Genomic DNA, 17,339 nt, shown 5'->3' with positions numbered 1-17,339 from the left:
ATTTGACCTATTAGTAAGGCAAAATACGTGCTTATTCTTACGTCTTAATGTGAGTTACCGTATTTGTATGAACATCGTAAATATGTAAGCCTGAATACATTATATCGATGACGTTATCTTTAAAAGGAAAATAACGTTGAACGTTAAATCAAGGAATCTGCTTCTATCCTAAGCCCATTCACACATCTCCAATTGCAAAGATAAAGCAGAATTTCAACAAATAAAGATCACTATACTTAGTTGTCAATGAATACCGACATATTTCACCCCGGAAATAAAACCAGAGCTCCTCCACATTGAAAAATGCAGTAGGCCTACGAATAATTATATCGTATAAGTTTGAAACTGCACCAATCAATGACAATACAAGTTTTAAGATACATGCTAATTTCATTAAGCATGCTACTAAAAAAATAATAAATAATTTGTATCTTAATTACATTTACAATGAACGAGTAGATTTTTAAATATGAATGTAGCTAGAGCTGAGTTGTATATTATGTTTAATTTCATGTTCAGTAATTGAAACGGAATACGCCAAGGATAATTAAATAATATAATAATATTAAATAATAATAATTTTGCCCAGCACAAATAGAAATTATAAGATGAGGATTTTCATTACTGACTATACTGCACGATAAAAGATTCTGTTTAATGAAATATACTCTAAGGTTGTAGGATAACAATATTGGATACAGTAACATTTGCCGTTATGTCTTGGCAACACGTTTCGTCTTTTAAGCGGAAAACACAGTCCTTTTTCCTGTCTAACGATTTATGAAGGTAAGAACAGTTTTAAAACAACATAGCTCTTGCATAAACAAGAAATACGAGAAACAAAAGCAAAATTAAATCTAATTTTTAATATCAGTATCTTCGGCTAATTTAGATTTTCTGAAGTATACAAATGCAAAAGGAAAGAAAAACTATTGCGTTTCAGGAGAACGATTAACTTCCTGAGTTAAAATGAAACTCGAGTTTATTAAACGGAAAACAAGACTTGGGCAATTAGAAGTTTCTTTATTAAAACGCTCTTCACAAAGCTACCAGTAAAACAGTATTGTCTTTATTACTGTTGCTAGTAAATGTGTAATAAATTAAGTTACAGTTTCATACAAGTCTTTTGTCGTCACGTTTAAGGATCTGGTACAGTTCTTTTGTCAGAGATCATAAGACAACCTGATTGTAGCACTGAAGTTGATTTAATTGGAAACATGTTTTCGGTGCTAAAGATAGTTAAAATACATAATATGATGTAAGGTAGCATAATTGTCATAGATGCCTTAACATTTATGTCGTGATTTGAAACGAAAACAAACTATTTTCAGTTCCAATTTAGAAAAGTTAATCTATGGCTTTAGAAACCCGAAAGCTCAATGTCGCAGATACAAAAGCTTCTCATTGGATTCGTACCTATTCTAATTCAATCATGTCTGGACTGTTGACCTTACCTAACCCTGCCATGGTCGTGCTGAAAAAGGGACCCTCTTCTGAGGCAACTAAGCCCGCACAGCATTCCAGGTCTCAGAGTTGGAAGGGGGAGATTGGAACTCGGGAAGTGCATGAAATACGTTACTCTCGTTATGTCTGCTTTCCTGACTGCTATCTTTTTATGATAGTCAGTTGGCTAGTCTAGACAACTACTTACTGTGAAAACTTCGGCCGGATCTCCATATGGCAAGTTCCCCGTATAATAGGAGTGGGTTTGTTATTATCTGTTCCTGTGACGGAAGCCATTTATGATGGGAGCAGGATCCGAACTTTGGATTCCCTTAAGAGTCTTCCTTAAAACATCATTCATTTACACAAATTAATAAATTAACGTAAGAAACTGGTAACGAAACAAATAACACCACTTCCACGGTCCTCGGATTCGGGCGTTATACATATCAGAGGCATAAGCCGTATACCCACCGTCGCTGTTGCGTCAGCTCCAAGATACACTGGTCAATACCTGTAAGAGAATACAAGGTGGGACAGCAATGCATGATTTACGCCAGATGGATAGTGGGAGACGAAAGTAATGTTTGTTCTTCACTGCTTAGAAATACCTTACCTGTTTAATTCTACTCTAAGCCATGTACACTATTAGAAGGTAATATCCTCCATTCGATGAGAAAGAGACAATATAGATCACACACTTTGAAATTATTAAATATTGTTTCTCATTGCATATTAAAAAAAGAAATATTTTGCATAATACTTATATTTAACTTTTAACTTCAATGAAAATAAAACATTTACACACGTATAAGAACACAAAACATAAGATTTCATTTAGAAAAAAAGGATGGCCCAATCACTGTGGTATACGAACCGATACGATACCGAAATAATACGCGAAGTTTACGACCGAACGAATATGATGAATCGGTTAGTAACTATGCAGTTCACTACGGACACTTCACTTACATCGCTGTATAAAGTTCACAAAACATATTTACTTTCATTAGGAGGGGTAAAAACTATTATTTGAACAGTAGACTATCAGGACCTGCAGAGTACAAATTTTCATTGCATTTCTTCCTTTTACAGCATTTTAGTTTTATGCAAATTAATCTTGGAGAGTGTGAGTTTAATACGTAGTATTACTATAACATTATGAAACACTCTGACTTTCACATCTTGACAAAAAATGATACTCTCTCCTTAGAGAGTATTTGGAGAACAATCTTGTCTGTTCTCAAAGTAGAAACACTAGCACCTTCACATCTTGAAAGAGAATGAAAGTCCTCTCTCCCAGTCCTCTTCCTGCGTCGCATAGTTGCCAGTTAGCGGCGCAAGAATACACTGACAAACTAAAATATAGTTCGTAAAAAAACATTTAGTTTTTGCGTTATTATATTGTTAATAATATATAATGAATGGTTCATAGGTTAATAGAAATCACATAAAAAACACTGATTGTTCCAATAAGTTGTACGATTGACGATTATTGATAGTTTTTACATTGTCACGTAAAAAACTGTCATCGTCATGAGGGCTTGGTGCGTGGGCGGACACCACGAGAGTAGCAAAATTCCTCTTCCTTATATAGGCTGACGGGAGGAAGCAGGACTGTCTGGAAAAGTGAGGCACCTTTTGGGTGACAAATTCCTGAGTATTGTTCTTCTCCAACTATTAACTGGTTGCGTTTCATTTCTAAGAATTGACGTTGGAATAATACGAGGGTTGATTTAAAAATTCATGCCAATCCATCTTGTTACACCCGAACCATTGGATCTGGGAATGTGCGTGCGACCTCGTAACAGCCTCATCGAGGTAGGTAGTGCAAACAACCGTCCCTACCGGCGAAGGTGAGAGCTAACTCTATTTCCAAAATGAGTAACTAGGTCGTACACTTGAGTCCTGGCAAAAAAAAAAACTACGTGTCACCTCAACATGTATGAAAGAGGGGTAGTGGTATGCCTAGTAGGACGTATCAACGCTCTACCTGGGGTATGATGTTTTACAGCCCTCAATGAGTGTTTAGTGCGTCCTCTTGGGTCCGGAATGGGATACTAGTATCTCAACGCACTCTCATACCTTAAGAGTAAGAAAATTATTTGCTATTTAAAACATTTTCGTTATACCTAAGTGCCAAGCTATTAGAGGTGGCATTTCGTCTCAACTCTCCTGTGAACACGTCTAGAACTTAGACCAGCCAAGGACAATCGTTCCACCATTTAGCATATAAAATAATATGTAACAAATTTTGAGCAAGAAACGTAATTTCAGTAATTTCGGTTAATATTCAACACGACACCTAGACTTTTGAGGTTGAGTTTGGTGTTGTCTCTTCATATTTAGAAATACAACTGTCTGTCTCTTTCACGGTTGTGTTTCGGATTCTCGGGTAAATCTCGAAATTCTGAGTCTCGATTTATTAAAGTTTATCTCGAACTCGGGTTTGTCTCGAAATTTCAAGACGTGACATCACGATACTGGGAGTAGTTTCGGTCTCGGTATCATCCCTAGAGTATGTTGTGTATGTTCAAACATAATTCTGGAACGCTAGGAGCAATTCCAACCAAATTTGATACACATATGACATACAATCAGAATATAATATTGTAGGGATAAGATATCTCCAGTCCCCCTAGTGGTGGATAGAAGGAGTGACGTAAAAATAATCGAGAAAGACCTATATTCATATCGAATCAACATTTTTAAGGGTCGTTAAGCCGATTGGTGAGAGTCCAGATGACATTCAAGCTCAAGTTTAGTCTAATAGAACAATAGAACCTCATAGAACCTTGTATGATAACTTCTAGAAATGAATAGAACTATTGAACCTACCAGAAAGTTGTGAAGACAAATAAATTTCACTTCAAATATACATTTCGAATATCTTGAAATGTAAATTCTTATTCTTATTCTCTTATTCTTCCGTGTATACAATTCAAAGACTAAATCACATTCTATTGCTCATTAGAAAAAAAAACGAAATTTTTAATTTAACGTCCCACCGTTACGGTATTTATTCTGAAGGAGGCAAATGATTAATGAAACTGAATGACGAACACCAGCAGAGAGGACTACTTATTACAAACGTTCGGAGAATCCCTTTGAACACCGAAGTTTAATGACATGTTGATCTACAATTTAAGCTGGAACTCTAAGCATTGTAATGCGATCAAGTTTCAAGGGTCTTCTCTGTGGGACTCGAACCTAGGACACCGTTTAAGGAAGGCGCGTGTGAGTGATTGCACGTGTTTTGCTTTAATTTAAAATAAGTTATATGAAATATTCATATAGATTGTTGGCCAAGAAAAAGAAAAAAAAAGGTTGTGTACTGTCCGGGTATTACGCGTATCTCCATCGACGAAATTGAATCCTAATTTTTATTCCTCTATTATGTTCTGAAAAAAAATGGTGGTGATTCCTTAAGTAGTTCCTCCCCTTTCGAACAGACATACAAAAACACAGAGTAAATATATAAAGAAGTTTTGGTAAGCTAAGCTCCTTAAATAAGAAATGAAATGTGTTAATTTAACGTTCCACGGCTATGTCCTTTAGGCTAAACGAGATGGGCGACTAATGCAAATGAATAATGACAAAATTAAGTTCTTGTGTTCGCTCACTGAGAACTGAACCTGAGACATTATGCACCACTGATGCACACGCTGACCACTAGAGTAGCGATGAGGAGGTTAAGAAAATAAATAACAGTAGTTTATATTGGTATTACTTAAAGTTGAACTAACCATTAATTTTATTTTTATACGGGAGTGGCAAAACATTATGTGTACTGTACACTTAAACAGGCAACCAAATTTCAAACTTATGAATTTAATTAAAAATACTTTAAGTTTACTAGTGAAAATGAAAAAATTACACTGCTAAACAGACATATAGAAGCTAACACGTCAAACTATTAAATTATAGATCATCTGTTACAACGAATGTTGTGAGGACTTGTGGCATTGACACGTCTTACAGGGAATGCTTTTCGAAGAATTGCAGGTTTAAACATTTCGTGACCTTTCCACCCCTTTCGAGTCTCTATAGTTTGCTTCTGACAAAAAGAATGTGTTTTTCGCATGAATAAGTTCTTTCGTATTCCAAGAAACAAAATGTGTGGTTCTAACGACTGCAGAAATGTTTATAACCTGTATTAAGTCAGATATAAATGCTATGCTTTTGTTTGGCTTACATAAAATACGTTGTTATCTTTTGTATCTATATGACCAATCGAAGAAAATTCTAGAGAGGGGGAAAATGAAAATGTTCTTCAAGGAGGGAACTAAATTTTTGTCACAGGGAATATCCTTTTCACCTTCCCCGTCAATTCGTACACTGGACCAGCTGCTGATGTTTCATAACCTAATTACGTCATTTACTGCCAACCAGGTTGCTACTCTATTTGAAATTCGCAGGAAACTGTTATTTCAACCATTTTCCAAACAACTTTCAAACACACATCCTTCAGGAATTCATTCTGGTGATGGGCATTTTTCTAACCCTCACTCACACTCACCCTCAATCAGTTCCCTCACACTCACCCTCAGTTCACTCCCTCACACTCACCCTCAGCCACCCTCACCCCAGTTGACTCTCTCACCTCACCCTCAGTCATTCTCACCCTCAATCGACTCCCTCACACTCGCCCACAACTACCCTCACCCTCAGTCATTCCCTCACGCTCACACTCACCCTCAACCACCCTCACCCTCAGTTGACTCCCTCACACTCACCCTCAACCACCCTCACCCTCAATCGACTCTCTCACACACCCTAATCCTAAATCGACTTGTTCATACTCACCCTCAACCACCCTCACCCTCATCTACCAAATGAGCGTGAGGGAGGGTGAAGGTGGCCCTCGTTAGGACAAAAATGAGTGAGGGTGCCCATTTCTGAGTTACGCCACCATCACGTTACTCATTTTTAGTTTTACTGGCATATGTGTGATGAAAAAAAGTCATTGTTCTTTTCTTTCTTAAGAAAATAACTTTTACAAGGGGAGAATCCGGTTTGAAAAGTTTAGTTTCGAGTAAGTTGCTCCTTTTCAATTATTGAAGAAAAATAAAATCTTGATTAGGTGCACTTCGTAGTCAGTTACGAAAAAGCAAGCTTCAATTTCATAACCACATTAGACAAGAACATGTATATTAACTTGAAACTTCGAATGATACAAGCATACGGTATAATGTATATTAAGTCATATATATGCTTTAATTTACTAAGACAAAAGCCGCGACTTTTTACATATTCTTTTTTACGTTCATTGATGCATTTTTGTCAGGAAAATACAGATTTTTTTACATCTTTTTGCAGATGGGATTCCAATCCAGAATAAAAAAGGAATTTATGTGTGTAAGTCTGACACGCTTCATATTATACCAGCTGCTCTCGCTTTCTGTTTTGATGATAAAACACTCTCTAAATACCTGGACCACCTGCGTGTAATACGTAAGCTTTTAACGTTTACCTTCTTTTTATACCATTCTTATGTACGTTCTCTACATGTCAATTATATTTTTGACATACGTAATATGCATATTATTGCCATTCACAAAAGGAAGTGGAATTAGATATATTTCCCTGAAGAGAGATCTGAAGAAATTTGTAATGATACAAGTTGATTTCTTTGGTTACATTAGTCTCTACAAGCGTTGCATTTAAGATGTCCTGAAGTGAATTTTCAAATGAATATGAGTCATACGATACGAAAAACTTGCATAATTCGGATGGAATAGAACCAAGAATAAATGATCTAGACATACCCATCTTTGATTATTAGTAAAATACAAAACAACATCTATTATATAAAATCAAATATGAGTTTTTGTTTATTCAGATTATACAATAACTATTGAATCTATTATATAAAATCAAATATGAGTTTTTGTCTATTCGGATTATGCAATACCTACTGAAAGTTAAATTATGGCATGATTATCAACTTTTTTCTTCTCACAGATTATGACATTAAATTGATTAAAATGCATGTCCTATGGAGGAGCGGGGGTCATAATTTGCGTGAAAAATTGAATGGTGACATGTAAAAATAATCTAAAATGACTGATATTAGTGTCTAATCCATAGTTTTTGGTTGTTGCTGAGAAGAATAGTGACACATCAAATGTTGTTTTTTAGACTGCTAATTTTTAATCAACATGAAGATAGATTTAAGTATTAACTTTTGTTACACAGTGTTAGATAGGTTTCTTTTATTCGAATCGGTCTACTTTTTTTCTGCACTGTTGGTGTTGAGTAATATAAGGACCGTTTTCCCACAGAAAAAAAAACGCATTCTTTTATTTCATGTATAGTATCTACCTGCCCAATTTTATCGAAATCGCCTTGGGTCACTAAGTTATGTTATTTGTTAGATTTTATCGGCTACGTGATTTTAGGAAAGAAAATATTCCTTCCTAGCCCGAGACGGTTTTTAGAACATAATTAACCTTGCCATTTTACTGCTGGACATTAACTATAAATATTAATAAATGGTAAATCAAGTACCATCTAACTCTCCTTGGTTTTGTTTAGTTACTCTTAAAATAAATCTTCAAACTTCTAAGATATATATAACTGCTAATCCTTCTGATATTGTGTAGAAGTATTTTACAGCAGATTTCTGCAGATAGTTTCACAATTTGTTTCTTTTTAAAATACAAATACGATATATATATATATATATATATATATATATATATATATATATATATATATATATATATATATATATATATATATATATTAAAACAGTAATCTATTTTCTATTTCTTGTTATTCTCAGAAGAGGATTGTGGATATATTTTCAAGCATTTTGCATTCACTTCAGAAATTTGAACTAAACTTCAACATTGTAGCAATGATAAAATTATTGGAAATAATGAAAAATAAATTCGTAACAATTATCAACATAATTTGAATGTTATTATTTAAGAATAAACTGTGATCATTTTGTTGTAAATTATTTGTAATCTGTCCAGTGTGCACGATGTCGCACGAGATGGCACTTCACAACTGGTTTTTAGAATTAGAAAAATACAGTGTTTGAATTCTTTTCATGAGACACACTTGTCCCGTTGGTAGTTTAAGGGTTAAATCCAGGTTCAGCCCCCATTTGCATGAGGCTTATTGGTGGAGAGGAGGTGACATTACAGATTTTTATCATTACAATTTCATTCTAATACGTATCTCAAGAGGGGAAAGGGGTGCAAATATTTCCCATAAACCTATTCATCTTTTGAAAAAAAAGGAGGTTTCAGCTAGTTAGAGATAAAAAAATGAAACCCACTCAATACTCTGGAAAATATAGCACGAGAAATAAAAATAAGAGAATACATGTTAATCATTTCCCTTTGTGCAAGGAATGAATAGAACATGAAAATTAAATGACGCTTTCAATAGCAGAACGAAAATTTCTTATTCACACAACCAACGTTATTGCTATATAGCCATATAGCCCTGTAAGTGTTCAGCAATCCGTCCGGATTCACCTGTCTGCACTACATATTGAGGCACATATATTGTCCCTTGTGACCTAAGAGGATAGTCTTCCTCATTGATGGGACTGCTCATCACTCTATATAGTTAGCTCCCAACATATCTGTGGGAATTAAATGTTCCACTGTTCCCATTATAATCGTCTCGACTTGTGCGCTTCTGTTGGAAGGGTTTCGTGAGAGGACAACAGTTCTCAGGCAGGCTACCTTTAGTCTTTGCCGTATGGTTTCGTGGCAACAGCCGTGCTCTACAGCCTTGCTTCACAAGACGGATCTATAGTGTATTGGATTGTTCCTGACATCTCCTATCAGCGCTTCATCCTAAGCTGCAGCTGTTACCCTAGGTCTACCTCATCTCGGTGAAGATTTCGCTCATTTAATTCCAAACATTTGCGAATAGTTCGTCGATGACAACCATGCCCTGGCAATTCGAGATGCATTTTGACCTTGTGATGCATGACTCACTTTTCAGCACGCTAAGCTACTGCTAGCTCTTGACGACCATTCGGACATGGCAGGGTTTTGCCTTTCAGAATAAATGTTTTGGATGGTATGTCGTAGAAACTTGCATGACACTATTGCACATGACTCTTGGCAATAATTGTGTAGTCCCTCTTACATTTATCCCCTAAATCAGGGATAGAAATATTTTTCGTTTTATAGGTCACATTGACAATGCTTATTCCTCAAGAAAGCCGCATACGATAGTTCCGAATATAAGTAATTTTTGTAGTTATTTCCAGTTATTAGACTTATATTAATAATTTACATAAAAAGGTAATCTCTATAATATATTAAAAGATAAAGTAAGGAAACTTATCATTAATTTACTTTTTCAGAAGTATATTTGTAGTATATTTCATATTCTTTACATAATTTAACATTTTTCATAAGTGGCGCATAAGGCTGCATTTGTGACTCTGGAAGACCGCAGGATCCCTCTCGCACTAAATAAATGTTCTGTTTACATGACCATACAAACTTAATTTTCATCGTCAACAACAATGGCATATTTTATCTTACTTTAGAATAAAATATTAAAACGTTTGGCCCAAGAATAATCATGAAAATAAAAAAAAAATGAAACAACATTTTAACAGGATTCAAATTATTGTCATAAGAATGGTAGTTGGCTATCTTAACCATTAGACCACAACCACTTTGCTCTAAGTACGTTGTCACTAATGTTTTTACTGAAATCAAATTTTGTTTCTCCACTTTGAATCTTCTGATATTTTTCTTTGTTTCATAGATTATTTCGTATTTCTCTTATGTTGTTGTCTTTTATCTACACTATGTATTGTTTCTATTTACAACTTCTGCCCTCTTACGTAATGTATTCCAGATTTTAATTGCTCTCTCCACAAAACTATAGCTTTGTCTAACTAATTCTCATATACATCACACTAGTCAGTGTAGGACTGCCAGATTCATAAACAAGTGTACATTTACTTGTTTGACAGAAGTATATTCGGTGATATATACATCATATTATGGACTTATGTTTTTATAATCACCATACTCCCGTTTGTTCCTCTAAATTTAATTTATTTTATGGCTATATTTATCGAACATCCTCTGCCTCTGTAAGTTATTCCTCAACTCTCTAGAACTATCACAAAATTACGCTTTTTCGGGTTACCCTTTCAACACTGGAATAAAAAAGAACATCAAATTCTGTTCATCCTTAGGGAAAACTCCAATGGAAACACCTGAGATGTTAAGAAAAGAAGTTTATGGGACCAATTACCTTTCTCATTGCCTTGTTTTTGAATAACATAAGCGGTCCAGTGCTAGCAGGGAGTCTATGGAAGATGACGAAAGCTCACATCTTTCGTTTCTTTAAATTCTCCTTTATTTTTAGCGAATAGTCTTCTTGTTCACCCTACTGATTCTTCCTAAGGCTTGCGTTTCGGTCATTCAAAGTGATATTCAGTCATTTCAGTTGTTCTGACACAGCTACTCGGACTTGGGCGCTCGCCATCTTCCACAGACTCCCTTCCAGCACTTGAGATCACTGAACCTCTTATGCTATTCAAGAACACGGCAACGGAAAAAGTAATTGTCCCCATAAACGTTTCTCAACTTCTCAAGTGCTTTCGTCGAAGTGCGCACAGAATTTGATGGTCATTCTTTGTTCTGCTGAAACGTTGAAACGAGGTATTACAACACCAATCTATAATCTCTATATTTAGCCGAGTCACGTACCACAATAGCGACCGAATAAGCTGAATATTTCTGCACGCGTTCCCAAGGTCATATGAAAGAACCACCACTATGAAAATTTTCCATGTCGAAACTAACTTCACAACAAAAAATGCGCATTGTGTATTATGGTTGGTCACGTAGATGGTAAGCTTTCCGTTGATTCCATGAGTACGGTTTAAGAAATTTTATAGTGCGATTTGCTTAACAGTCATATTAACTCATCCCTCGTATAATTGTGTCACCAGCGCACATCAACTAATCGATGTACTCTAAGAACAAAATCTTACAATATCCGATACGCATATTGGTCTATTCTGTTGCAAGTTATATCTTTGGAATTCGTTTTCACATGTATCTTTGTCATCTGAACTTCTATGTATCATAATTCTTTCTTTGCATTATCTTTGTTCATTAACAAGAAGCGGATCTAGAAGGTGAGAACTGGTGGTAGCTAGAACCCAGGCTATAATAGGTATATCAGAAAAAACTGATACTATAAACTTACTACTACTATAAACTTTACTATAAACTACTACCTACTTTACTATTACTATAAACTTTCAAAAATATATAAATAATAGCTTAAATTATTTTTGTCACTCAAAAGAGTGGGGGTCTAGGCACCCCGGTCCCGGCCTCGGCTCCGCCATTGTTAACAAGTCTCTCTTCTTTTAGGGATATTCTCAGGTCAAATTATTAAAGCAATTTCTTTTAATACCAAATACCTGCTTGCGTCCTTGTGAAATAGTATACTGCTTCCTATTTTAATTATCCCATATACGATCCAAATACAATCCACTTATCCATAAATACGCTACAAAATCTCAATCTATCTCTTTTCTTAGTCTACAAATATTAAAAGTCATTTGGTATACAGAAGACATAATCTTCTGTGGTCCACTGATCTCAAACGAAAGTGAAATTACATTTAAAAGTCATATTAAATTAAATTGATTGAGAGTACCGTTAGATTGACAGTTTTAGATCAAACAGTGTCCTTATATAGAGTGCCAAACTGAGATGGGGCGTTCAAACTAACAAAGCTTTCCTTTATACATATTTCTTGCTCAATAAAATAAGCGTGATCAACCGAACTGGGGTTGAAAAGGGAGGATATACTGTAGTTTCATTAGCTGTCACAGAGACAAGCAAGTTAAAAGATAATTCTTCCGCTTTCTAAGCGTAATCGCAAATTTGATGATTAAGATAGGCGGAAAAGGAAAGATGCGTAGAAATATCTCGTGTTTGCATATGAACTCATCTCCTTGTCTAATTTACTGATTCATTAATTCTAATTAACAATATTTCCTTCACTTGTTATGATAACAATAATAACACATGATGTGTGGCATAAAGTTCGAGTAAAGTGCGAGCTGGAACAAAGGAGAAAAGAAATGTTTACAATTTTTAATTTGTTGTTATGTTAAAAGTATTCACTTTTTTTTCAACTCGCTTACTGCTAGTTTAGAAGCTACCATGCGCTTCCCTTGCTAATCTCTTAATTTGGATGTAAGAATTGCTCTATTTATTGTCATTCATCAATTATAATTCTATTCTCCCCTCCCTCTTTTATCTTCTACAAAGCCTTCTACTTCATCCTTAATGAGGCAATATCACTTCAAATAATATCTTAACTAGTTTCTTTTCAATTTAAAAAAAAATATCTTCAATATTTGATTTTCTCTCCTTAACTTTGGATAAGGTTTTCCATCTCGTTCAGCTATTTTATTTATTCTTCTCCACATTCACATGTTATATCCTTGCAGTCGTTTTTCATATGTCCTTTTGTAATCTATGTTTTTGCTCTATGAAGTATAGTATTGCACACGAAACATTTGATGAATCATTCAAGTTACTCTTTATCTAACAACACTCAGAATACAATCCATCCCCATGTTCAAAATCTTCACTAGACTAGTCGATCCTCTTCAACTTCTATAATTGACAGAGTTCCCTCCGTTCCTATTGTCAGTGTTTTCGTCATTTTATCATTTATTTCCCTCCCATCCTGTCTATAGTTTTTTTCCTCAAATCTTTTAAACAGTATGCTTATTTCCATTTGAGATTCCTCTACGGTATAAAAGCCATATCATCTGCAGATCGATTAAATTATATTTAACCCTCTTTTCTTCAATCGAAATACAATTTTAACTTAGATAATTTTTAACAATTTCTTGTTAAACATATTAGCTACTGTATGATCTCCTATCCAATAGTTGTTGTAAGGAAATGATACAAGGTTTTGCCACTGAAATTACTACAACACATTGTTTTGCAAGTGCTAGGTAACCCAACTTACTTCCTCGAGTGATTAGTTACGTATGGTTTTCAATTCCTTCCGCTTCCATTGCCTTATTTAAAGCAGTCTTCGTCAAGTCATTGCTGTTAGGATGTAATATACTTCTTCGCCTAGAGAGGTTTTCGAATCGAACGTCACAATGTGTTCATCAGATTTACACGTAAACCAAATGTAAAGTGATTTTATCGCGTTTGAGAAGCAGTTTCCGAACAAAGCACGATTCTTCTTCTTCTTCTTCTTCTTTTTTTTTTTTTTAAACGGTATTACCTGGAGTATAAACTCAAGAAGAAACTACCTATATACATGTATAAGTTACTGCCTGTATATATGTTTAATCAAAGTTCGTGACAGACGACATACAGAGAGAAGAGAGAAAAAATGAAATGAAATCTTTCAGTTTTACGTCGCACGATTATGCCGGTTAGGCTAAAGGAGACGGTGATTATGAGAAATAAATGAAATGGTGGAATTAAGAGAGTGGGAGGAAACGGAAGAACCCCGAGAAAACCCACGAGCACGGTGTTTGTCCACCACAAAGTCTACACGGCGCGAGGTGGGAAAGAAACCAGGGCCCCCAAGCACCGGAGGTGAACGCTTTACCACTGAGCCACCGCGCCCTCAGAGAGAAGAGAGTTTCAAATATGGGGCTAAGGAAAAATACATTCACATATGCAAAGTTGGAATAAAAAAATATTGGACAGAATTCATATTCTAAGGAAAAATTGTGATTTTGAGAAGCGGAAGAATCAAAGTTTCTTAGTCAAGCCTACGAGCATCGCACCCAAAGTTGTCGAATGAAGGTGGAGAACTCTTTTTGGAGCATAAGTTGATTGCGCAGGAAGAGACAGATCTTTATATTTAAAGAATAAAGGAAGTTCATAGCTTTCGTCGACGGGTTTCGAATCAAGAACCTCTCTCTTATGAAGCCACACCGTTAACCACTTACCCACGGAGATAGCTATTTTACGCATTATGCAAGTTCCTTTAGTATTCCCGAAGAACGCTAACACTTTCAAGACATGAAAATTGGAAACATACTTTAATTTATATTAGAAATAGTAATTTACTATAAATACTGAAATAGGCGTTACTGTATGTCGAAAAAAAAAAACTTTAAGATTCATGGTAGGGGAGAACGTTCAACATCTGAAGTACTAGAACAAGTAAACATTTTCACCGAGAAATCGGGAATGGATATGGTATTTATATATTCGTAAAATACAAGCCAAGATTTGTAAAAACTATACTGTAAAAAAATCGTTGTGTTATTTCAACGACATGCCTATGTGTTAACACTATTGTGTTAAAATTGAACACAAACAGGCAGTTAGAACAACTCACTCTCCATTTGGAGTTGTGTGTCAAATGCCGGTAGTTGAAATGACTCACAGCCTATGTGTTAAATTAACACAAGTGTAGAATTTTCGATGTTGTTTTCTGCATGATTGCCAAATATGTTGGGCATCTAATTATAAAGGCTTATAAATTGAAGCTACAAACACACTATAAAGAAATACTTACGTAAGCAAATCCATGTATATGCAAAAGTTTAACATGCAAACCGCGCGATGTGTTTTCAATTGTTTTACATAATGTTTCGAAAGAAATATGTAAATAGCGGGAAATAGCATCGTATTACTATGTCAGTTCTACACTGCACTAGAGCTCACCAGACAACAGCGGGGACTGTGCTTCAAAAATGGCGGAAAACGAGTAGAATCACAATAAGAGGCAAACGTATTATAAGGATTTAGGTAAGAGTTTCCTATCATTCTTGAACAAGATGTTGGTGAAGGTTGTGTTTCGCACCATCAAGAAGTATTTCACAATAAATGTTGGGGAGGACGACAAAAATTTTTATGAAGATTTTCTATATGAAGTGTTCTGTCGTTTACTATTCTTATTTTAAAATTAGAATCTTCGGTAAGCGTAAGCATGCACAACACATTGTTTTCCAACACAGAAAAATGGTTACATCAACACCACACACGGAGTTATTTTAACACCGAAATAAGTGTCGTGGTAACACAGAAGTGGAGTCGAACTAACACCAAAAACGGTGTTAATCTGGTGGTCTGACCTTGAATTTTAATACAGGGGGTGTTGAATTAACACTAAAACTGTGTTACTTATACGGCTTTGACCTTGAATTATGACACAGATTGTGTGTTAAAATAATAAGAAAATGATGTTGTGAGTAACACAGGGACTGTGTTGTATTGATACTTGACATGGTGTAATATTAACACAAAATAATGAACACACTACACACTGTGTTACTTTCTTCGTGTTGGTGTAACACCACCACAAGTAACACTCAACACTTTTCTCCACACTACTGACCCGGACCTTAAAGGCAGAGGGGAGTAAGCCATTTTTTTCTGAAAATGAGTTATTGCCAGATTTGAAACGCGTGTTCTGATATCCCTTATTCTTAGAAAGCTTGTAGTTGTATTATGAATACTTTATCAAATAGCAACAATAAAATTGGATATAAATCCGAAGGCACTTAAAGGCAAAAAGAAGTTAGTCACTGTTTTCTGTCTCTCCTGAAAATTTAATAAAAATGACTTACTCCCCTCTGCCTTTAAGGTCCGGATATATGTATACAGTATATACACACGAAGTCTGCCGATCAGATTTCGTACAAGATACTCATATTTTTTTTTTTAGTAATCTCGGTTAGCACTTTACGATTATATATATATATATATCTGATTGATAGGTGGGAACGTTTATTTGTTAATTTTTTCAATGTGAGATTCCAGCTGTTCATGAGTATAGTGTTACCCGTAAAACTCTACGGATGAGAAAGTTGATCATTAGCACTACGAAATAAACAAAACCTAAGGATATTTATTAGAAAACGAAGCTTTGAAGAACACTTTTGGAGTCAAAAGGGATGAATAAATTATTGAATAGGGAAAGTTAGATAACGCAGAACTTAGGCCGGTAGCCAGCCCAAAAATATAGGGGGGGGGCAGTAGAAGTTAGGAGGGGCTCGATCCAACCATATTATAGTTCATTTGCAAGTCTACCGTGAATATTTTAGGGGGGAGGCTCCCTAGACCCCCTTGGATACGGGCCTGGCAGAGCTTCATAATATATACTATATTATAAAGAAAACATAGGATCAAGACGCCCAAGAATTATCGAATAATCTCGCATAGAATATGGTTTAAAATATTTGGGTGAGTCCTTTGGCAGGAAGATAAAAAAAGAGAGAGAGAGAGAAAGAAAGAAAGAAACAGCTAAAGACAGTAAAGTAAATCACGAGCAATGTGTATTTGTGAATGAATGGGCTTGTACGTTTATAATATGGAGTAAGAATATCTAAATATTCGCCCCTAGATGTTTACACAACCCATAATTCTTAAATGTTTTGTGGGTTGAACCTTCACGTTTACGCAAAACGTAGTTTTTTTTGTTTTTTTTTTTTTAATAAATGAATGGAACGTGGATAGTCACCGTTACCCTTAAAGATGTAAACGGATTGAATTTGTTAACAAACTGTCGAGATAATCGCTGCATCTTTCTACTGCAAACAACAGAACTTTAAAATTCTGTCTTTTTAAGAGTTATTGTGTGGAATAACGAACGGCCAGCGGACAAATATTACAATATTATTAAGCCAAACAGTGTGACTCTATCTAACCGGCATAATTGCGGGACGTAAAACTTAAATATTTCATTTTTCTTACAATACCTTCAGAAAGTAAGATGCACCGATATCCCGATTAGATGTGTTTCACACAAAATACAATCTAATGGTGTTCTTTTCTTTCTACGACGATGAACCTCTGGGTTCCTTAAACTATAGAATTAGATATTTAAAATGATTTTTTTTTGTTTGTTTTATGTATTAGTGTAGCTACAATATGAATATCACC

At 35.1% G+C, this 17,339-nt stretch overlaps 1 protein-coding gene across 1 annotated transcript in view; it reads right to left on the bottom strand.

The window, feature by feature from the left end:
- The window catches only part of Vmat (Vesicular monoamine transporter), a 283,884-nt gene that overhangs the window by 126,121 nt on the left and 140,424 nt on the right, over window positions 1-17,339 (bottom strand). The gene's annotated exons all lie outside the window — the stretch shown is intronic.

The sequence above is a fragment of the Thermobia domestica genome, chromosome 1, assembly GCF_964235325.1.
Source record: "Thermobia domestica chromosome 1, izTheDome1.hap1.1, whole genome shotgun sequence".
NCBI lineage: Eukaryota > Metazoa > Arthropoda > Insecta > Zygentoma > Lepismatidae > Thermobia > Thermobia domestica.
Note: the sequence above shows the minus strand (reverse complement) of the source record. Positions and strands in the feature narration are given on the sequence as shown.